General features: G+C 42.3%; 1 long non-coding RNA gene across 2 annotated transcripts in view; it reads right to left on the bottom strand.

Annotated features, from left to right (window-relative positions):
* Positions 1-283: 283 nt before the first annotated feature.
* LOC120545737 overlaps positions 284-19320 on the bottom strand; it is a 57140-nt gene continuing 38103 nt past the window's right edge. Inside the window, exon 3 of one of the 2 annotated variants that reach the window (XR_005636736.1) lies at positions 284-1040. This is a non-coding gene — a long non-coding RNA (uncharacterized LOC120545737). Of the gene's footprint in view, positions 1041-11650; positions 11759-19320 lie in introns of those variants that run through there. The other variant, XR_005636735.1, reaches the window with a different exon arrangement.

The following is a 19320-nucleotide window of genomic DNA, read 5'->3' as shown; positions in this document are numbered from 1 at the left end:
CATGCTACCAGCCGGTAAGCTAACATTACCCTGTGTCTTTAGCTGTATGCTACCAGCCGGTAAGCTAACATCAACCTGTGTCTTTAGCTGCATGCTACCAGCCGGTAAGCTAACGTTAACCTTTGTCATTAACTGCATGCTACCAGCCCGTAAGCTAACATTACCCTGTGTCTTTAGCTGCACGCTACCAGCCGGTAAGCTAATGTTAACCTGTGTCTTTAGCTGCATGTTACCAGCCGGTAAGCTAAGGTTAACTAGTGTCTTTAGCTGCATGCTACCAGCCAGTAAGCTTACATTAACCTGTGTCTTTAGCTGCATGCTATCATCCGGTAAGCTAACATTGGTGGTTAGTTAGTTTGTGTAACTGTGTAACTTTGGGGAATCCAAATCAACCCTTTATAACATCAACAGTGTTTGGTGTTTTCCCTTGACTCTACATCCCTTTAGCTCCGATATGTATTGACCTAAGACAATCATAGATGAGGCCTTCTAGTTTTAGTCTTCATAGTTCATCCTTCTTCATGTTCAGGTTCAGGAGTCGAGGCAGAAGGTTAATCTTATTTTAGGGATTGCACTCTGGTATATTTTAATTTAATATTTATTTATATTTATTTTAATTTTAAGTTTTAAATGTCTTTTTTACAACCAGAGGAGCGAGGGTCGTGTGACTTTGTTGTTTTAAAGTGTTAGGAACTAACAAAACTAACCAACTAACTAACTGATGGAGGCAGTGGTAGAGCAGCAACTCCCGTGTTCTGCGAGGTAAAATGACCGTTTTTCTCAAAGGTGGCTTTGAAGCGAGCAGAGATAACGGCTATCCTTTCAACACACAGACATGAGATTCATTTATTCTCATTGCACACCCAGAACCAAAGTGAAAAGTGTTATTTCCCAAAATGTGTATTTCTTTAAATCTCCAGCGTCTGTGTGAGTTCTGCTCTCTGACTTTTTATAATGATATCTTAAAATGTGCATCCTCATCCTTTTGTCGTTGGGGAGGGGGCCGTGTGTGTCTCTCAGCTTGCTCCGCAGGAAAGCCACTGCAACAACAAAAAGAAACACAATGACCGTTGGCCTTGTGTTTTTCTCTCCGTCTGGATGGTTTCTCTCTCTGTCTGCTGCGTCGTTGCCTGTGGAGCTTTCATGGCGGCTGGCTCAGGCGACGGCTTACGCTGCAGACAGCTTCTCAAGGAAAAGTGTCAGCGGGAGGCGGCTGAGGGGCTAATGTGGTGTAGACTGTAAGTGCCAGGTCACCCCGGGCTGACAGTGATTTACTGACACAACTCGCAGTCACGGAGCTACTGTAACATGAATAATACACAGTACCTGCTCTGAGGCGGTGAAATATTATGTGTAAGAGTGGCTGGAAACTCGGAAGCAAATAAAAATCTTGAATAAAAATGATTTATAGTGTTGAAAATTAAAGGGCGTTCATACAGTTTACAACCATACACCTGCATCGTGTCCCTCATTGTATATGACCAGGATTATTAACACCATGGGAGCATTTAAAAAAAGTAACACATCTATGACGCTATTTATTTTACATTCCAATATTTTTACTCATATAACTGGGGTTTGGAAAGAAACTAAGGCTGCGTTCATATTGCCAATAGGTGATCTAGGCGATTCTGGTGGTGGGGGGAGGGGAAGAGTATCACTGAAACAACCATTTGTGTGACATCCTTGACTTTATATTTCACAGTTACTGTTTTCCGTCAGATCGTTTATAGATCTCGACGTTTCCGACCGCATTTGAATCTAATTAATTTCCACGAACTGCCGGGCAGTTCAGTGCTTGTGTATGGTGTTTGAGGTGTTCTAAAACTTTCTTGTGGCAGCAATAGAGGCAGTGATGTTTCCTGTTTCCTGTTCCCTGTACGGGACTCTCACACCGCCTCAAAACAAACCGACAATTCTGATCCACGCTTACATGATCGGCCACCGCAGCGTGACACAGGGTTGTTTCTCCAAAAGTTGAGTCGGTCTCAACTTTTCGCCGCAGGCCCGCTGCGTTTCTTTGCGAATCAGTAGAAAACGGCACTTTAAAATGAAACTTTAATTATTGTTTTAATGGTGCCTTTTGTGTTCAGTTTAATGTTGGAAATAATTTCCTTTCTGTTTTTTTTTTTATTCAACACGTCGTTGTATTTTAGCAGAATACTAAAAGCAAGGGAAAGGCAGAACTGAGTACATTTTAATATATACTTCATAATATTGATTATTACTGCATGATGTCTGTATATTAGAAAATTTATATTTATATACTGTACATATATTATACATGACATTATGTATGCATTATGTAATTATGCTTATTCCCTCCTTAGGGAATAACAATATGGTCTAATATTATCAACTCTTGTGTTGAATGTAAAAAAAGAGAATAAATAAGAGATAGAAAATTACCAACCAGAAGAGTGTGTGTGTGTGTGTGTGTGTGTGTGTGTTTAATAATCGAATAACAAATAAGGATGTTATCCTGTTAGAAAGTAGCCGTTGTGCTCGGGGGTTCGCTGTGACATCGTTAAATGTCAGACCCCATCTCTGCAGAGACTAATCGCATAAGCGCGCACACACACACACACACACACACACACACACACACACAACACACACACACACACACACACACACACTGTAGGTCACGATTCCTCAAATCCACGATTCAATTAAAAGAAAATTTCAACAGGAACTAGATGGCAGAAGGGTACTATTACAGTTTGAGTTCCTCAGAGTTTACAAATGCACCATTAGTTTGACGGGGTCACATGAAGGCACTGTTGAATTCCGTGGGAGCTAACGTTGCCCTGTGTCTTTAGCTGCATGCTACCAGCCGGTAAGCTAACATTAACCTGTGTCTTTAGCTGCATGCTACCAGCCGGTAAGCTAATGTTACCCTGTGTCTTTAGCTGCATGCTACCAGCCACTAAGCTAACGTTAACCTGTGTCTTTAGCTGCAGAAAAAAAGGCGTGAGTATTATTTCCTGTTGCTGTATTCAATGGTTGAGATGATTGCAGAGACAGAAACATTTGCGAGATGGATATTATTTTTTAGGAGTTATTACGCTGCGTTGAAGCGAGCTGTCCCGTCTCTGTTCCCGTGGTCAGAGACCGGAACCAGAGACGGTACGGAAAACATCTGTGTCCCAACAGGTGACGGTACGTCAGTGCGGACAGCAGTGTGTCCGAGCTGCTGACAGATATGAATATGTCGGGAATTAATGTTAAAGCTTGCTACACGTAAATACCATTGCATTTTGTCAGCGGTGGAAACTATGCCATACTTCAATACAACTGTAAGGTACTTTTAATTGAGTATTTTCATTTTCTCCTACTTGCCTATTGTACATTTTACTTAACTATTTTTATAGCTTTAGTTACTTTGCATATTCATATTAATTATACAAAATATTATGAATAACCTATGATGTATTAAAGTGGATAAAGAGGAGACTTTATTGATCCGGTGGTGAAATTCACAAGCTAGCTGCCAAGTCAAACTTCCGCTGTGAAAGTAACTCAAAAGTAATGCAAAGGTAGTGTAAAGCATTACATTTCAGAGACAGTAATATTGTACTATAACTAATTACTCTCAAATTACAATAACTAGTAATCTAGAATGTATTACATTTTGGAAGTAACTTGCCCAACACTGGCTATTTTAATTTAATATATTATTAAAATATGGATATATACTGTATAAATACTGTATGGATATAAAGGTATTGCTGCAGCTTATCTTTAATCTGTGCAGAAAGCAGACGAGTTTCTTGTTGTTACTTTGTTTCCCTGAGGTTTTAAAGACAAGAGGTCTTAACAAGATAAACTCTTTCTCTGCTGATCATATATCTCCATCTAAATATTCATGAAATTCACTTTACTCGACTGTTCTGCTGCAGTGGTAGCGTTGGAATTTTATGGTGTTAAATAATGAGAGAATATTTTTAGATGAACAAAGCCTGAGTCCATCGATCCACCAGGTGAGTGTTTCAAGTGTGTGTTGGAGTGTGTATCTTCAGTACGAGCTGGAGGGCCGTTCAGCGGCACGAGTAGCACATAATTGATTTTGGGATGTGGATATTTACACGAGCGGCTGCTCTCGGAGAGCTCAGCTGCTTGTCATGCTTTCATGCTGCTATGTGGTGAGTCGAGCAATCTTTGTGAAATGCATTCAGCTTACGCTGCACATCTTTAGGGTCACAGAGCCACGCTTTGCTTACACATTTCTCTGGAGGCTTTTTCCGGATGTTTGGCACTTTTTCAACTTGAGTGGTTGTCATCATTGTTCACTCCGCTTCCCTTAGACATCTGTCCTCAGAAGCAGAATTGATGAAGTTTGCTGGATTACAGTGTGCAGCAGAGTTAACCCCTGTAACCCCACCAAATCTCATGTATATATATATATGATATACTACACAAACTACAAAGGAAAAAGGGCCAGTGCTTAAAACAACAAAACAAATATAACTGAAAGAGGACTCTTTAAAAAGGAGCTAATTAACTAAAGTAGATACTACAAAAATAGATACAAAACCTCACTATTTAGATCATCTTTAAAACAGTACCCTAAACCTAGTTTGACTAAACACAGAGTATCTATGAACGTGACAACGTCCGGGGTATCTGGATCTGTTATAGGAGCTCGTCTAGCTCCGTGCAAATGTTCCACCAAAACAACTTCCTACCCGAGACTATTTAGCAGAGCCACCATCGCTGCGTTCGGAGCTTAGCGCCGCCCAAGAAGATTGTGATTGGTTTTAAGAAATGCCAACAAACTCTCCCATCCCAGAATGCATCTGTGGTGTAGCCGGACCTTACTCCACAGCGCTGGAGACATGCAAAATTATTTTGTATGAGTCAGTTTTCTAAACTGTCATGGGCTGTTTGGTAGCGAAGAAATTAGTCTATATCGACGACGTTGTATTTATGTGATTGTTCCGGTTCCGCCGGATGTCCCTCGTTTTCTGCTTTCTTTGTGTTGGCGTAAACTCCGGTCGATACGGGAAACATCCCAAAGTGACTGAACATCCTCCAAGCTTTAACTGACAATCAAAAAATATTGATTTTCTGTTCTTATCACACACTCGACAGCCATTTTAATTCCAAAGCTGGCCTCCCTACCTGCACGTTCCACCAGAACAAATCCTTCACACTTCCCGAGGCTATTTTGCAGAGCCACCATCGAGTGCTACCGTTGAAGTGTGGTGATATTTTGAGCCTTGTTCGTTGTATAGAAATAGCTATTTCTTTTTAATTTCCCATGCCCTGACAACTAGCTTTATAAGCTAATTAGCGGTTTGCGATAAAACTGGTCATATTCGATTAGCATGAAAACATATCCCAGAGATGGGTCGACTCGGTACCCATGTCTTATTAACCCCTAGGTTCATTTTACACTGGAATTGTCCTTTAAGGACTTAAAGTCTGCCTTCCTTCCTCTCTCCTCTCCACCTCCTCATCACTTTCACATGTGACATCGATCTCTGACCGTTTAAAAAAATCCAATCCTTGGACCGTGGAAAACAATTTTCTCCCTTTCCTTCAGCTCCGTCCTCTTCTCTCTTATTATCCACTCTGAGGAGAAGGTGATCACATCTGAGGGTGCTTCTCCTCACCGCTGACGTCTTCTCATCTCATCCTGGCTTCCATCATGCTCTCCTCTTCCTCTTCCTCCTCCTCCTCCTCCAGTCATGCTGACTACACCTGCACAGTTAGGCTCCTGAAGAAAATAGTAGCTTTCTGTCTGCTGCTATTAGTGTCTCCAGAGCTTACGGATGTGCTGCCTGCGAGCAACTTCACCAATATGTGTTACAGAGGAGCTTTTTGAGGGCCAAAAGCAGTCTGACTGGAGGCAGCGCTGCCTGGTTTTCACGGTGCTTTTTGTGTTTGTCTTCAATCTTCAGACGATGTGAACTACCACTTCTTTATTGATGTGCTTCTGGCTCTGAGAACCTGTGTTACAGTCTATATTTATCAAACTTTTACAAGTGAATTTTTGGATTTGAAAAGATGAAACTCACAAACTTAAAGTAAGACTTATACAGTATGTTTTTTAAATGAATGAACCGTGTGGCAGATGTAAATCCTTGTGTCTAATTGATTTTTCCTGCTCAGAGCAGACACGCTGGTCGCAAAGGTTACTCCCACTCTTCACAGTCTGTACGAGCATATCGCTTGATAAATGTGTTTGTTTTTTTAACTCTTTGGCTATAGAGCATGCTGATTTAACTTCAAATCTCATGAGATGTGTTCTCCTGGCCAGAAGAACAAGAACCAATGTGATCACAGACATCCAGCTGTCTGCAGGAAGCCACAACTAGTTGGTCATGGGTTCATCCTACAGCAAGATAATGACCCAAAACAGAAGTCCCAGCTATGCCAGAACTACCTTAGGAAAAAAGAACAATATGGTAAGCTTAAACACATGGAGTGGTCAGCACAGTCACCAGACTTAAACCCCATTGAGCTGGTTTGAGATTAACTGGACAGAAAAGTGAAAGCAAAGCAACCTACAAGTGCCACACATTTATGGGAACTTCTGCAACAGAGTTGGGAAGAACTTTCTGAAGAATATTTGATTTCCATTGTAGAAAGAATGCCAAAAGTGTGTTCAGCTGTTATATCTGCCAAAGGGGGCTACTTTGAGGAGTCAAAAATGTTGAATACATTTTGGTTCATAAATTGATTCCATGATTTCTTTTTTAATTTAAATTGTTCATTTGTTCTATTCTTTCATTTCAGAGTACAATAAGACATTGAACTGCATGAATTTCAATAAAAACCTGGAAAAATTGGGGTGTTCTAAAACTTTTGACCACACTACCGGTAGTGTATGTATAAATGACAACACTGTTAGCACATCATACGGTCTCTCCCCCAGCACACAGCTTCATAGGAGCCCTCCAGAAAGCTCAGGTACTTTCCCCATTTTCTAGTATATACATCCAATCTGGCAAACCGTTTATATGACTTTTTTTTTTCAAACACCACCACCCCTAGCCATCTCACAAGCCCACTCCTTCATTCTTCCATCTTCTTAAAATAAGATGTCTGTCTATCATTAAACTAGTCTGGACTCAGCTTCTTATACGCTTATCCATAACGTTTAGGATTGACCCGTCTCCCAGAACAAATAATCTTGGGCTGAATGGAACCTGGGTCCCTGCACATTGACAAAGGCTATCATGTATGCACCCCAGATTTTTAATTCTACTCGGTCTTTAACCCTGTAACACCCCTTGTTGTAAAATTACGTTACCTTTAGCCATCCTTAAAAACACTCTGTTATTTTTTATCTTATTTTTTACCACATTTACATAGTCATTGGGTCCTATTGTTCAGTCTCACAATGCTATTGGATCATACATTTGTTTATAAGTCCCGCCTTATGGCCATGAACTCACACAACCTCTCAAGGTTTCCTTCGAACAACATCTCTTTTTTTCATTGGACTGGATTCATCAGATTCAAGTAAGTAAAATGTCTTTTATATTTTTTTTGGTTGTTATTATAATGTCTAGAGCATGTACATATGTAGTTATTTTGGAATATATGCATCAAATTCCATTAAGAGCTTGTTAAATATTTGTTGCAATTATACAACACTGGGTGAGTGTGGTAGTCAAAATAGCAGGCTTGTTGCAGTGGGCTCAAACAGGTTGTATTCCCTCCACTTCACCACTGCCTGAAACAGAGTATTTTCTTTATACATTGACAGTATACATTCTACCCTTGTGTTGTGTTCTGGTCAAATTTGACTGATTTAAAAGTTTTATCTCTAAAAAATGTAGTTAATTTGATCAGACTGGCCTAACATTCCAGAGGATATCAACAGACAATTCAGTTCTGGGAAAGGTGAAAATGTTCCTGAATGTGGGGTGTGGATGTAAGTGGGGGTATGCATGTTTTCCCTTTAGTATGATAATTAGAGAGCATAAGAAGCAGTATTGTTATGTCAAGGCAGTATTGTGTGACTAAATGGCTGGTGATTGGGATGCATGTTTCATTTAGCATGATAAAGAGAGAGCATAGGCTAAGCCATTTACAGAAACTTACAATAAGCAGACAGTATTGTCTGCCTGGAAAACATTTGTACCCTGAGCACTTGGTCCACCACCCTATCTATTACTTCAGGTTATGTACTACAATATAAAAAGCATATTTATACATGTTAATTAATTGATATTTTATTTTCAGAATGCCACCAGCAAGGAGAGAGCTGCGATACAGTGTGCAGAATGTGACTGATATCATCCAAAATGGGGAGAGTGAAGTTGAGATGGAACTCAATGACACTGATGAGAGTGATGAAGATGTCTGTCAACAAGTGGACAAAGAAAACCAACCACCCATGGACTGTCCAGCTGATAATTACGTGGACATCGAGCCAAAAACAAACAAACACACCAGACCCCGTAACAGGTATCGCTGGCTGAAAAAAGATTTCATCAGTCCCAACACTGATTTTTCTGGTCTGGATATCACAGGAGATGACATTTCCCTCCACACACCATTGGAATACTTCCAGAAGTTTGTGTCCGAAGACATGACTGAGGCTCTGACACAAAACACAAATGAGTACAGCTTTCAGACACATGGGACATCTGTAAACACCACTGCAAAGGAAATTGAAAAATTTTTTGGCATGTACCTGAAGATGGGCCTAGTACAAATGGCTGGAACCCGTATGTATTGGGAGACAGAAACACGGTACTCCCCTGTTGCTGATGTGATGCCGCGCAACAGATTCCAATCCCTGTTGACGTCATTACATTTTGTCAACAACATGACAGTATCTGAGATGGAAGAGAAAGACAAACTATGGAAACTCAGGCCATGGCTTGATTCATTCAGAGAGAAATGCCTGCAGGTGGTACCAGAAGAGCACAACTCTGTGGATGAGATGATGATTCCTTTCAAGGGGAAATTCAGTAGCATCAAGCAATATATGCGAGGCAAGCCAAACCCATGGGGATTCAAAGTTTGGGTGAGAACTGGAATCTCTGGCATGATGTGTGACTTCGATGTCTACCAAGGCAGTGTCAACGGAATACGAGCCAAATCTGAAATTGGATTGTCAGGTGATGTTGTGATGAAACTTGCTTCCACACTTCCAGAAGGTCAGAACTACAAAATGTATGCAGACAACTACTTCACCTGTGTTCCATTATTAGTGAAGCTCCTTGATCGGGGAATTCATTATGTGGGAACAGCCAGGCAGGTGCGCCTACCCAACTGTAACCTTGAAGACGAGAAGAGCTTGAAGAAAAAGGGGAGAGGAAACTATGACGACAGAGTGGAGGGGAATCACAACATCTGTGCTGTCAAATGGTATGACAACAGGGCCGTCACACTTCTGTCATCCTTTGCTGGACCTGGACCTGAACCTGTGCAGAAGATTCAATGCTGGGACAAAGCCAACAGAACCTACATTGAAGTTGAGAGGCCTTACATTGTTGGTGCCTACAACAAGTACATGGGAGGTGTGGATTTGTTGGACTCATTTACAGCCAAATACAAGTTCCCCATCAAATCCCGTCGCTGGTACATGTACATCTTCTGGCACACCATCATTCTCGCTGTGGTCAATGCCTGGCTCCTCTACAAGCGGGACTGCAAAGCTCTCAAGATGTCTAGCAAAGAGACAATGAACAGGAGACAGTTTCAGGCACAGCTAGCATCCTCTCTCATCCTAGTAAACACAACACTTCAAACTCCAAAGAGAGGACGGCCATCTCCAGGCAAAGGGAGCCCAGCAACACAGGCAGTGACATCAGGAAGCCCTCTGAATGCTCAGAAGAGACCGTCCAAGAGATGTGCACACCTCCCATTGGACGTACGCAGGGACCTAGTTGCACATTTCCCACGGAAGACAGGGAGAGGACGCTGCAGACACTGCGATAAAGGATACACCAACACGCAATGCAGCAAGTGTGATGTTCGCCTTTGCTTTTCAGAGGACAAGAACTGTTTTTGGGACTTTAACAACCAATGAAAGTCAGTCATGAAAAGAAAAAAAGGAATGGAGAAGTTGCTAGAAAAAGCTAGAGTTTTATCTTGTTTAATATTTTTTTTAATAAATGACTTCATAAAAAAATATGACTAATGTGTGATTATTATTAATGTTATATACCTTTATGGGGCTAAGTAAGCAATCAAACCTGTAAATGAACCCTTAGTTGTTCTGAATTATTGTTCAGACAATGTGAGTACAAATACAGATATTCTGCTCCCAGCTAAGCCCAATGTTGCAATATTACAACATTTCTCTAAAAACGTACATGAAAATGTACGTATTTTTAGGTTTTTCTATATTTGGGTCTTATAGGGTTAATACGACTCCCTACCATTGTCTCTGTTCTACGTTTTTCTTGACAGCGGTTGAGCAGCTGCTCTGCTCGGTGCATCCCAGACAGACGCTAAAGGCCGCTTCGTGCGTCGTTATGTGACCCTGAAGGCCCCTGACCGAGCGTCGGTATGTTGGGACCAGGTGGGAGTGAGAACGGCTTGCAAAAACAGATCATCAGCTTGTTGCTAGAGTGTTTCTTGCTGCTGCTTTGCCTCGACCACAAGTTCCTGTTGCCTGTTGAACTGGGGCTTCGACCACAAGTTCCTGCTGAACCAGGGCCTCGACCAAAAGTTCCTGGTATCAAAATGAGTTATCAGAACGAAACTTAAATCAGATACTTATCACCGTTTTCTTCAGAAGAGGTCGTTATCTTCACTCGAGCTTCTGCGTGGGAAAGTCGCCAGACGCCACAATCTTCTGAGCTTAGTCGTACTATAGAAACACAGAGAGAGTTGTGTGGAGCTGATAGTCTTAATTAGCTTTGTAGCAACTCATTTGGCAGTGGCTTGAGTCTAACGGACGTTCATTAATATCAAAAAGTTACGCACTAAAGCTTTAAATATAAATTAATGCAGGTTATTTATTTATCAGTAAGACACCAGAATATAAAAGCTTCCTCAGCTCCAGGATAAACATGTAGACAATATAAAGTCTGAGTCCGCGGACCAACAGGACCGTGTTGTAAATCAACATCACGAGATAATCGATCTGTACAGACATCCTGCAGTTCTTGCAAATGCACTAAAGTCCCATTTTGAATCCACACACACAGACAGACATATGAGCCGTCACCGACAACCGAGACACACTGGCAAACTCAAAGCGAGCCTGGAAAAAAAAGAAAAGAAAAAAAAGCCTTAAATGATGATAGCCATTAATTTCAGATTACTGCACAGAGCACATAAAAGTCATCCATTAAGGTTAGCCAACATCAGGACGGAAATGAAAGCGGTTGCCAGTATTATGAACCACAGCGAGATCTATCGTGGCGGAGAACAAACGCCAACAAACACAATTAATTCCTGTCCAGAAACTGCAGATAAAGATGAAACACACATGATAGAGTACCTGATGGCGTCGTCTTATCTCATGTGTTTGGAGGTTCTAATTAATGCACGTGTCAGGTGCATCTTTTTATATTATTTACACCGTAATTTCCCATTTTGGGATCAATAAAAATCCATCTATCCATCTATCTATCTATCTATCTATCTATCTATCTATCTATTTACACACACACATTTTTTCTCTTACTGAAATCTTTTTTCACCAACATTATGATAAATCACAAAGTATAAAGCTTAACTTCAGCTGGCTCCATTAGATGGAGAGGAGGAGGTGATCCATTCGGAGGAAGAGAGGTGAAACATGGGGGAGTCAGCTGTGAGAAATGACTGAAAATTGGACCTAAAATGAGAAGATGAAAGGTAGGTGGTGCAGTATGGATTTAGCAGGATACTGAGGGATTAATGGAAAACATTTGCTCTGATTTGTTCGGATTCTGTTGTTACTGAAAAAGAGACGTATTCATGTTTAGAGTTTTGTCTTTAAGCTTTTTGAGTGTTAGCGTTTAAAAAAAAAAAAAAAAAAAAAAACACAAAAAAAAAACCCCCCAAAAAAAAAAAAAAACAAAAAAACCAAAAAAAAAAAAAAAGGAGACAAAATCTCACAAAAGACACAATGTGTGGGGAAATTTATTCATTGAAAAACGTCACATTTTCTTGAGGAAAGACACTTAAACCCCCCCGCCAAATACGCACACACCTAAGTCCTTCATAAAGTCTCAACCTTAGACTCGCTTTGCCAGACCATCCACACGCTGCGGAGCAGAGGAGGGTCTGGCTAGTCCACGCAGCATTCCTGGATGGGAGAAAAACCTGCTCTGGTTTATTAGCATTTCCTTAAACCAATCACAATCGTCTTGGGCGGCGCTAAGCTCCGCACGGAGCCGCTGCAAAATAGTCGTGCAAGAGAAAACTCCGATTGGACAGATAGTCTAGCTAGCTGTCTGGATATACCCTGCAGAGATCTGAGGAGCAGTTAACCATAGTCCTCAGAAATCCACCAGAGGTTAGAACGCCAACACAGAGACAGAGGAAGGAGACGGACAAAATACATGCATCCGGCTGAATTTCCTGCCACCAGAAGTGGAACCTCAAGGATATAGACTAAGAATGACCCAATAAAAGTCTAAATAGGGCGCAGCACCGGACTCCGAACGTACTTCTGCAGGAAGTGAAAGCCTATCCCTCCTCAGGGCAGATCTGCAACATCTCGCAGCAGCAGTAAATATGCCAATGTGTGAGGGTGCAGAAACAGGCCCATATGGGCCGACAACAAGCCTGATCGATCACTAATTATTCAATGCCATGGTTCCCAATAAAATAAAATAAAAAAATGGAGAAGAAGAATGGTACACTTGGGCTTAGGAAAAGAAGAACGTGACAGTTGGGAAAAGATGGTGGGTGGGGTTATAAAATGTACCTTTCAGTGACAGGCGGGACCAGAACGGGACACGAACTCCGATCTCCTGGGTGAAAGTCCTGTGTTGTTTGGCGCGTCCACCCCAACCAGCCTCCTTACGCAGATTTTCAGTCTTTCATACTACTGGCTACCGTTGTTGCTCTTAATACTACTTCATCTTACAGCGCCGCGGTCGAGCTGCTGCTCTGCCCGGTGCGTTCCATACAGACGCTGAAGGGGGATTTTTGCATCGGTATCTGACGCTGGGACACTGACCAAGCGTCTGCATTTGACGAGTTGGTAGTGACAACAGGTTGGGTAACGTGGTGTAAAAAAAAAACTTTTCAAATGGAGGGGCCTGGATGGGGCCACATGCAATTTCAGGCGTACCAAATATATTGAGTACAAGTGTTACATACCACTAACCCTCCATAGGTTTGGTTCTACGAAAGACTAACGATGCACATATAGAAATGAACACAAGAATACTCATTCAGGGTTAACTTACATTTTAATCATCACTGCACATGAATACTATCACCTCTTTGGAGATAAAGGTGGGGTTAAAAGTGTATGAAAATATTTGCCAGAGTTAGGGGGGCCAAAGGGGGGTCGATGCTTTATATTAAGAGAGCACTGGCCACCCTTGACCCCCCCCAGAAGCACCACTGAATCAATCCCTTTTGTCCAACTTTTCAAAAAGAAAAAATGATTGTCTGAAGCCTCGAGTGGCGAGCTGCCACTGAAAGGGGCTGGTAGGAGGGGCTGTGGGTGGAGGGTAAGAGGAGTCTACTTCACAACTTCAGCGCAACCGTCGCAAACTTCATCATCCGAGTCTGTGAGGAGGTATATTTTGGCATCGTCCTGCGCAAATTTAAATTGTAAATTGAAAACAAGAGAGCCAAAAACAAGAGGAGCACTCCTCACACTGTACGGTACGTGTGAATTCATGCACAGAAAAACATCTTCATACCTTTTTTGAGGACAGCCTCAACTCGTGCATGAATTATGTATAATCTGGGAAAATCTGTATCGCTCCTCTGTCTTTTGTCTTCAGGAAAACAGACAGAAGCTCTGCATATTCTGACACAACAGGCTCGATCAGACAGATGATTCACTCACCAGGAAGATGGGCGCAATTTTTAATATGCCACCATTAAGAGCACTGCCCACACCCGCCTCTGGAGAACTCATACATTGTGAGCTTCTCGCGACCTTACGTGGGTGCTATTAATCCTGCCTCTCAGTGGAAAGCCATTGTGCTGCTGTCTTTCCCCGTCACTCCCGATTGTTTCCATTCAAAGCGGGAAAAACGCTCCACAGGAGACACGCGTCGGTTATCTGAGGCGCTGGTTCTCCAAAACGTTTGCAGACCGAGGACCAGTGGTGCGGTACTCCAGAGCAGTCTTGGTCCCAAGACCACTTTCTGAAGGTCCTGGGCACTTTACGGTAATTTTATGTGTTAACATCATTACTGTGATTGGCTGTAAAACGTCCTGCTTCAAATGCAACCAATAACTCGACTAATTTCTAATTTGAAATTTGTTACTGTTAACCCCCTCTCCCTGACCCCTTAACACGCACCCCCAAGAAAGTGAACGTGGGAGACAGGAGAAGCTCCGGCTGTCTGGCACTGGTCTTGGTCCTGACTCGGTTTCAACTCCTCAAAGTCTCAGTGTTGTCTCGGTCTCAACTCCTCAAAGTCTCAGTGTTGTCTCGGTCTCAACCCCTCAAAGTCTCAGTCTTGTCTCGGTCTCAACCCCTCAAAGTCTCAGTCCTGTCTCGGTCTCAACCTCTCAAAGTCTCGGTCTTGTCTCGGTCTCAACCCCTCAAATTCTTGGTCTTGTCTCGGTCTCAACCAGGGCTGGACTGGCCATCTGGCATACCGAGCATTTTCCCGGTGGGCCGATGCACTTTTGGGCCGAATCGCCGATAGGCCTTTTTTTATTTTATGGCCAGGCCGGCCCATAAAGAACTCACAGCGGCCCATTGGTTAATTTTCTTTATTGGCACTGGCCTGACCCAATCAAATCCAGGAACCCCCCTTCCCCACTCTGGGCCGCAAATTTATGAATCCCACTATGGCCATGCCTCCCGGCCGTGAGACACGAGCTGTAAAATAGTTATGCTGGAAGTTTAGCATCCACGTTAAAATGGACAAACGACCACTAAAGTGCAAGGGAGGTGCAGAGAAATTACAGGAGAAAAAGATTAAAAATCTACAGGCGGATTCCTCAAAATGTGCCAAAATGTCTGACTCTCAGCTTTATTGTAGCTTTTGGGAAGGGTTATAGTTATGGTTATAGTATTTAGCAGACACCTGTGTCCAAAGCGACAAGATGTGAATCTTACAATAGTTAAAATTAACAGTAAACTGTTTTAAAGTTGCTAAGCCAATATTAAGCAAAATAGTAATATAACAATAATGGCAACCCAATATCAAATATCAATAACAAATAATAAAAATACCATAAATATACAAATCATAACTCTAAGAATGAATTCATTATTTAAGTGTAAAATCAACAGATAAGTCTTTAGACCCATCTTGAAGGATCCAAAATGATCACATGAACGCTGAACACTAGGCAACTCATTTCACAGAATGCACGCATATTTTAAGAGGACTGTCTGCAGGGAATGTGTCTGACCAATCACGGTGGGTGTGGGCCACCTGGCCCAAAAATACCAGGGCCAATTTTTTGTCCCAGTCCAGCCCTGGTCTCAACCTCTCAAAGTCTCAATCTTGTCTCGGTCTCAACCCCTCAAAGTCTCGGTCTTGTTTTAGTCTCAAATGGCTTACCTGATGTTGCTAGGGCTGGGTACCGAATTCTATACTTTTTATGAACCAACCAAATTGCCTCTAAAGTATCCAGTATACTCTCCTCTCTCTCTCTCTCTCTCTCTCTTTCTCTCTCTCTCAGTCTCTCTCTTGTAATCTGCCAGCTGCACTTTGGACCTTATCTGGCACAAAAAACTACATCAATTGCTGGTCAAAGGCAACAATTCCTGCTGGATGTTTCTTCCCTCTGTGAAGTCTGAGTGCTTCGAACCAGAAAAAAGCTCTCTCACCACTTCCATTTGCTTCATATTGTCCCTGCCTTCATATCACACAATACTTCAGTTAATGTCTCTGCAGGAGCTTCTGTTGAAGAACTGAAGAAGGTTTTCATTTAATTACACAGAATTCAGAGAGAGATCTGTGTTTGCATACAGTCATTCGATGGATGATAATGATCATTAGTGTGGTTTTATACATACAAGTACATGTGGGCACTAAAATTATAATATATTTATGTTATGCATATGTTTAACAATTCACTCATCAGACTATTTCTGCAGTTACGTGCGTGTGTGTGTGTGTGTGTGTGTGTGTGTGTGTGTGTGTGTGTTTGTGTGTGTGTGTGTGTGTGTGTGTGTGACTATGGCTATGAACAGCATTGTATTTATGCAGAGAAGCATTTCCTAAACAAAGATCACAATATTTAATGTGTATTTCAGAAATTTGGTTTAAAAAAAAAAAGAAAGAAGAAAAGTAATAAATTGAGCAGCTTACTCGGAGCAGATGAGGCCGACAATATCCCAACTTTTAGTTCCCTAGTACAGGTCAAGCTCAAAAATCACTGAAACACAACAGCATCTTCTAAAAAACTTTTCTTTTCCAACGTTTTTTCCAGGTTTTTCACCAATGGTTTATGGGAACAGCCTAGTATATATATATATATATATATATATATATATGATTTGCACAAGGTCTGCACTGGTTTTGAGAAATCCAGGTAGGTTCTGGAGAAAAGAATCTAGTTTTTATATTCAGATATTAACACTTAAGATATAAAAGAGGAAAGAGGAATATGAGATCTCAATGACTGTGGGCTGCTTCCACAGTGAAATGAGCCAATCGGATGTATTTTTAAGAAGGCAGACGGCCCGTCTCTGTACACGTTGTGTATTGATTTCTGTATTGCATATTTATTATGGTGCCGTTTGCTGCGGTCCATGTAATAATTTAGATTGCATCCACGATGGAATAAATCAGTGAGCGCATCATGAGGCTGACTCAGACTTTCCTGCACTCTGAGAGGTCAATCCTGTACCGCTCTTCACTCTAATTTATTCAAACAGCCGAATGCGTCAGAATCGGCCCAGTGATTTTCTCTCTCCATTCAAAAGAATTGGAGGCGACATGGAAAGCTTAATTGAAAGCGCGAGCGGCTCCGTTAGACCTGCAGGTGGGACTTCTTCTGCTTCGTATTTTTAACATCCGTCTTTAAACCTTCACCTTTCACGCGTTTACACGTTTCACTTGACATGCAGTACGAGTACTGTATAGGCGATGGTTTAGGAAGTTCTCCCGTTTAGTACATTTTACTGATTGGATTTCACCTTTGACACAGCCGCCAAAATGAGCAAACAAGGAACAGAAAACCCAAAACACCAAATCCTCTGGAAACTCAACTGAAGAAATACGGTCACTAGTCTCGCATAGCCAGACCTTCCTCCACAGCGCTGCGGAGGAGGGTCTGGCTAGACCACACAGCATTCCTGGATGGGACAGAAACGTGCTCTGGTTTTATTGCCGTTTCTTTAAAGCAATCACAATCATCTTGGGCGGCGCCATTTGCCGGACGGAGCCACGGTGCCTCTGCAAAATAGCCTCTGGAAGGAACTTGTTTTGGTGGAACGCGTGTACGGTCAAAAGTAGTTTTAGTCGTGCAACAGAAACAGATTTACCCTGCAGAGTTGTGAGGAGCAGTTAACCATAGTCCTCGTTAATCCCCCGGAGGTTAGAACGCCAACACAGAGACAGAGGAAGGGGGACGGACATCCGGCCGAAAATGAGGGACATCCGGCGGAATTTTCGGCGGCAACGGAGCAATCCCGGAAATTAAACATCGTCGATATAGACTACAGTCACACTGTCTTAAAGAAAGTTAAAGTAACAACAAAAAGTCCGAAGGCCTCTGGCCACAGAGCCAGACCAAGACAAAAATCCATTAACACACGTAGGTAACCTCTGTTCACTTCTTTTCCTTATCCATTATTTTCTCAATCTTGCAACAAGGAGAGCAAACTGTGACTCCAGCCTGGAGCAAAAACCTAATAAAACCTGCAACACACACACACACACACACACACACACACACACACACACAATAACCCATGTTAAAAAGGGTAAAGGGGAGTGTACTCCCACTCCCTGGGAGAAGGCTGGAGGAGTATTTGTGGTCATGCATATAAAGATATTTTATGGACTCGGAGACACAAGATGACCCGGCGTCACACATGCCGCTCACCGGCCTGATCAGAGGAAGAGTTAAAGAGGCCGACCCACACACACACACACACACACACACACACACACACACACACACACAAACGATCGCCCTCATAAACCTCATCACCGCTAACACGGGGGACGATTTAGAGCGAAATGTGGAGCAGTTACCCAACCACAACTACCGCCGAGACGGAGTCAGAGGCTGCGACTGAGTGCGCGAAATGTGCAAATGCGCGCGTTGGGAAAGAAAAGCAACATGAAAAACGATCAGAAATATCTATACATTACAGAGACTGCTGACCTAGCTAGCGGAGGCACACAGTGAAGAAAATCACTGAGGAGTAGATTCAATCTCCCTTTATCTCTCTCCAGCGCTCGCTGCCTTTATCTTTATCTATTCTTCTCTCCTACTGCTTCCCAAGTTTGAGTTATTCTTTCATCATTCTTCTGTGAGTCGGTGATATTTCCTCATTATTCCCACTCCCCTCCTTCAGCTGAAACTGTCCCCATTCCTCTTCGGATTTTGTTAATCTACTGTCATTATAGTCGAGGAAACTTTTGCACACAGCCTTTCCTCTGCAGGATTTTATAAAAAAAATCCTGCACTCCTGTTTTTTATTCTCTCCCCCCATTACAATTGTGTGTAAAACGCAAAGGAAATTGCGGGAGACACACAGCGACAAATGTTCCATTTTCTTTTATAATTGCCTTGTTCTTTTTCTGTGGGAGTGAAGCGTACAAGCTGGCATTTCCGTGGCTTTCAAACGAGCCCAGCGAGCAGGCTGAAGAGCTGCAGCGCTGCATCCATAAAGACGAGCTTTATTGTGCGCCGTGGCCAAAAGGTGAGGCTGATTACAGGTTTGGGGGCGCGTTGCGCGCCGGATTGCTGTCTCTGCTCGAGGCGCATTTACACAACGAATACAGATCAGTAAGCCGGGTCCATGCAAATGTACAGAGGGTCCTTCTCCAGAGGTGGAAGAAGTATACATGACCTTTACTTAGGTATAAGTACTTACAACAGAGTCAAACATCTGTATGATTCTTCATGTACAGACCACAGAGAGTCAAACATCTGTATGATTCTTCATGTAAAGACCAGGGAGTCAAACATCTGTATGATTCTTCATGTACAGACCAGGGAGTCAAACATCTGTATGATTTTTCATGTACAGACCACAAGGAGTCAAACATCTGTATGATTCTTCATGTACAGACCAGGGAGTCA

This window comes from Perca fluviatilis, chromosome 17 (genome assembly GCF_010015445.1).
Source record: "Perca fluviatilis chromosome 17, GENO_Pfluv_1.0, whole genome shotgun sequence".
NCBI lineage: Eukaryota > Metazoa > Chordata > Actinopteri > Perciformes > Percidae > Perca > Perca fluviatilis.
The sequence above is the reverse complement of the archived record's forward strand: the minus strand, read 5'-3'. Positions and strand labels throughout refer to the sequence as shown.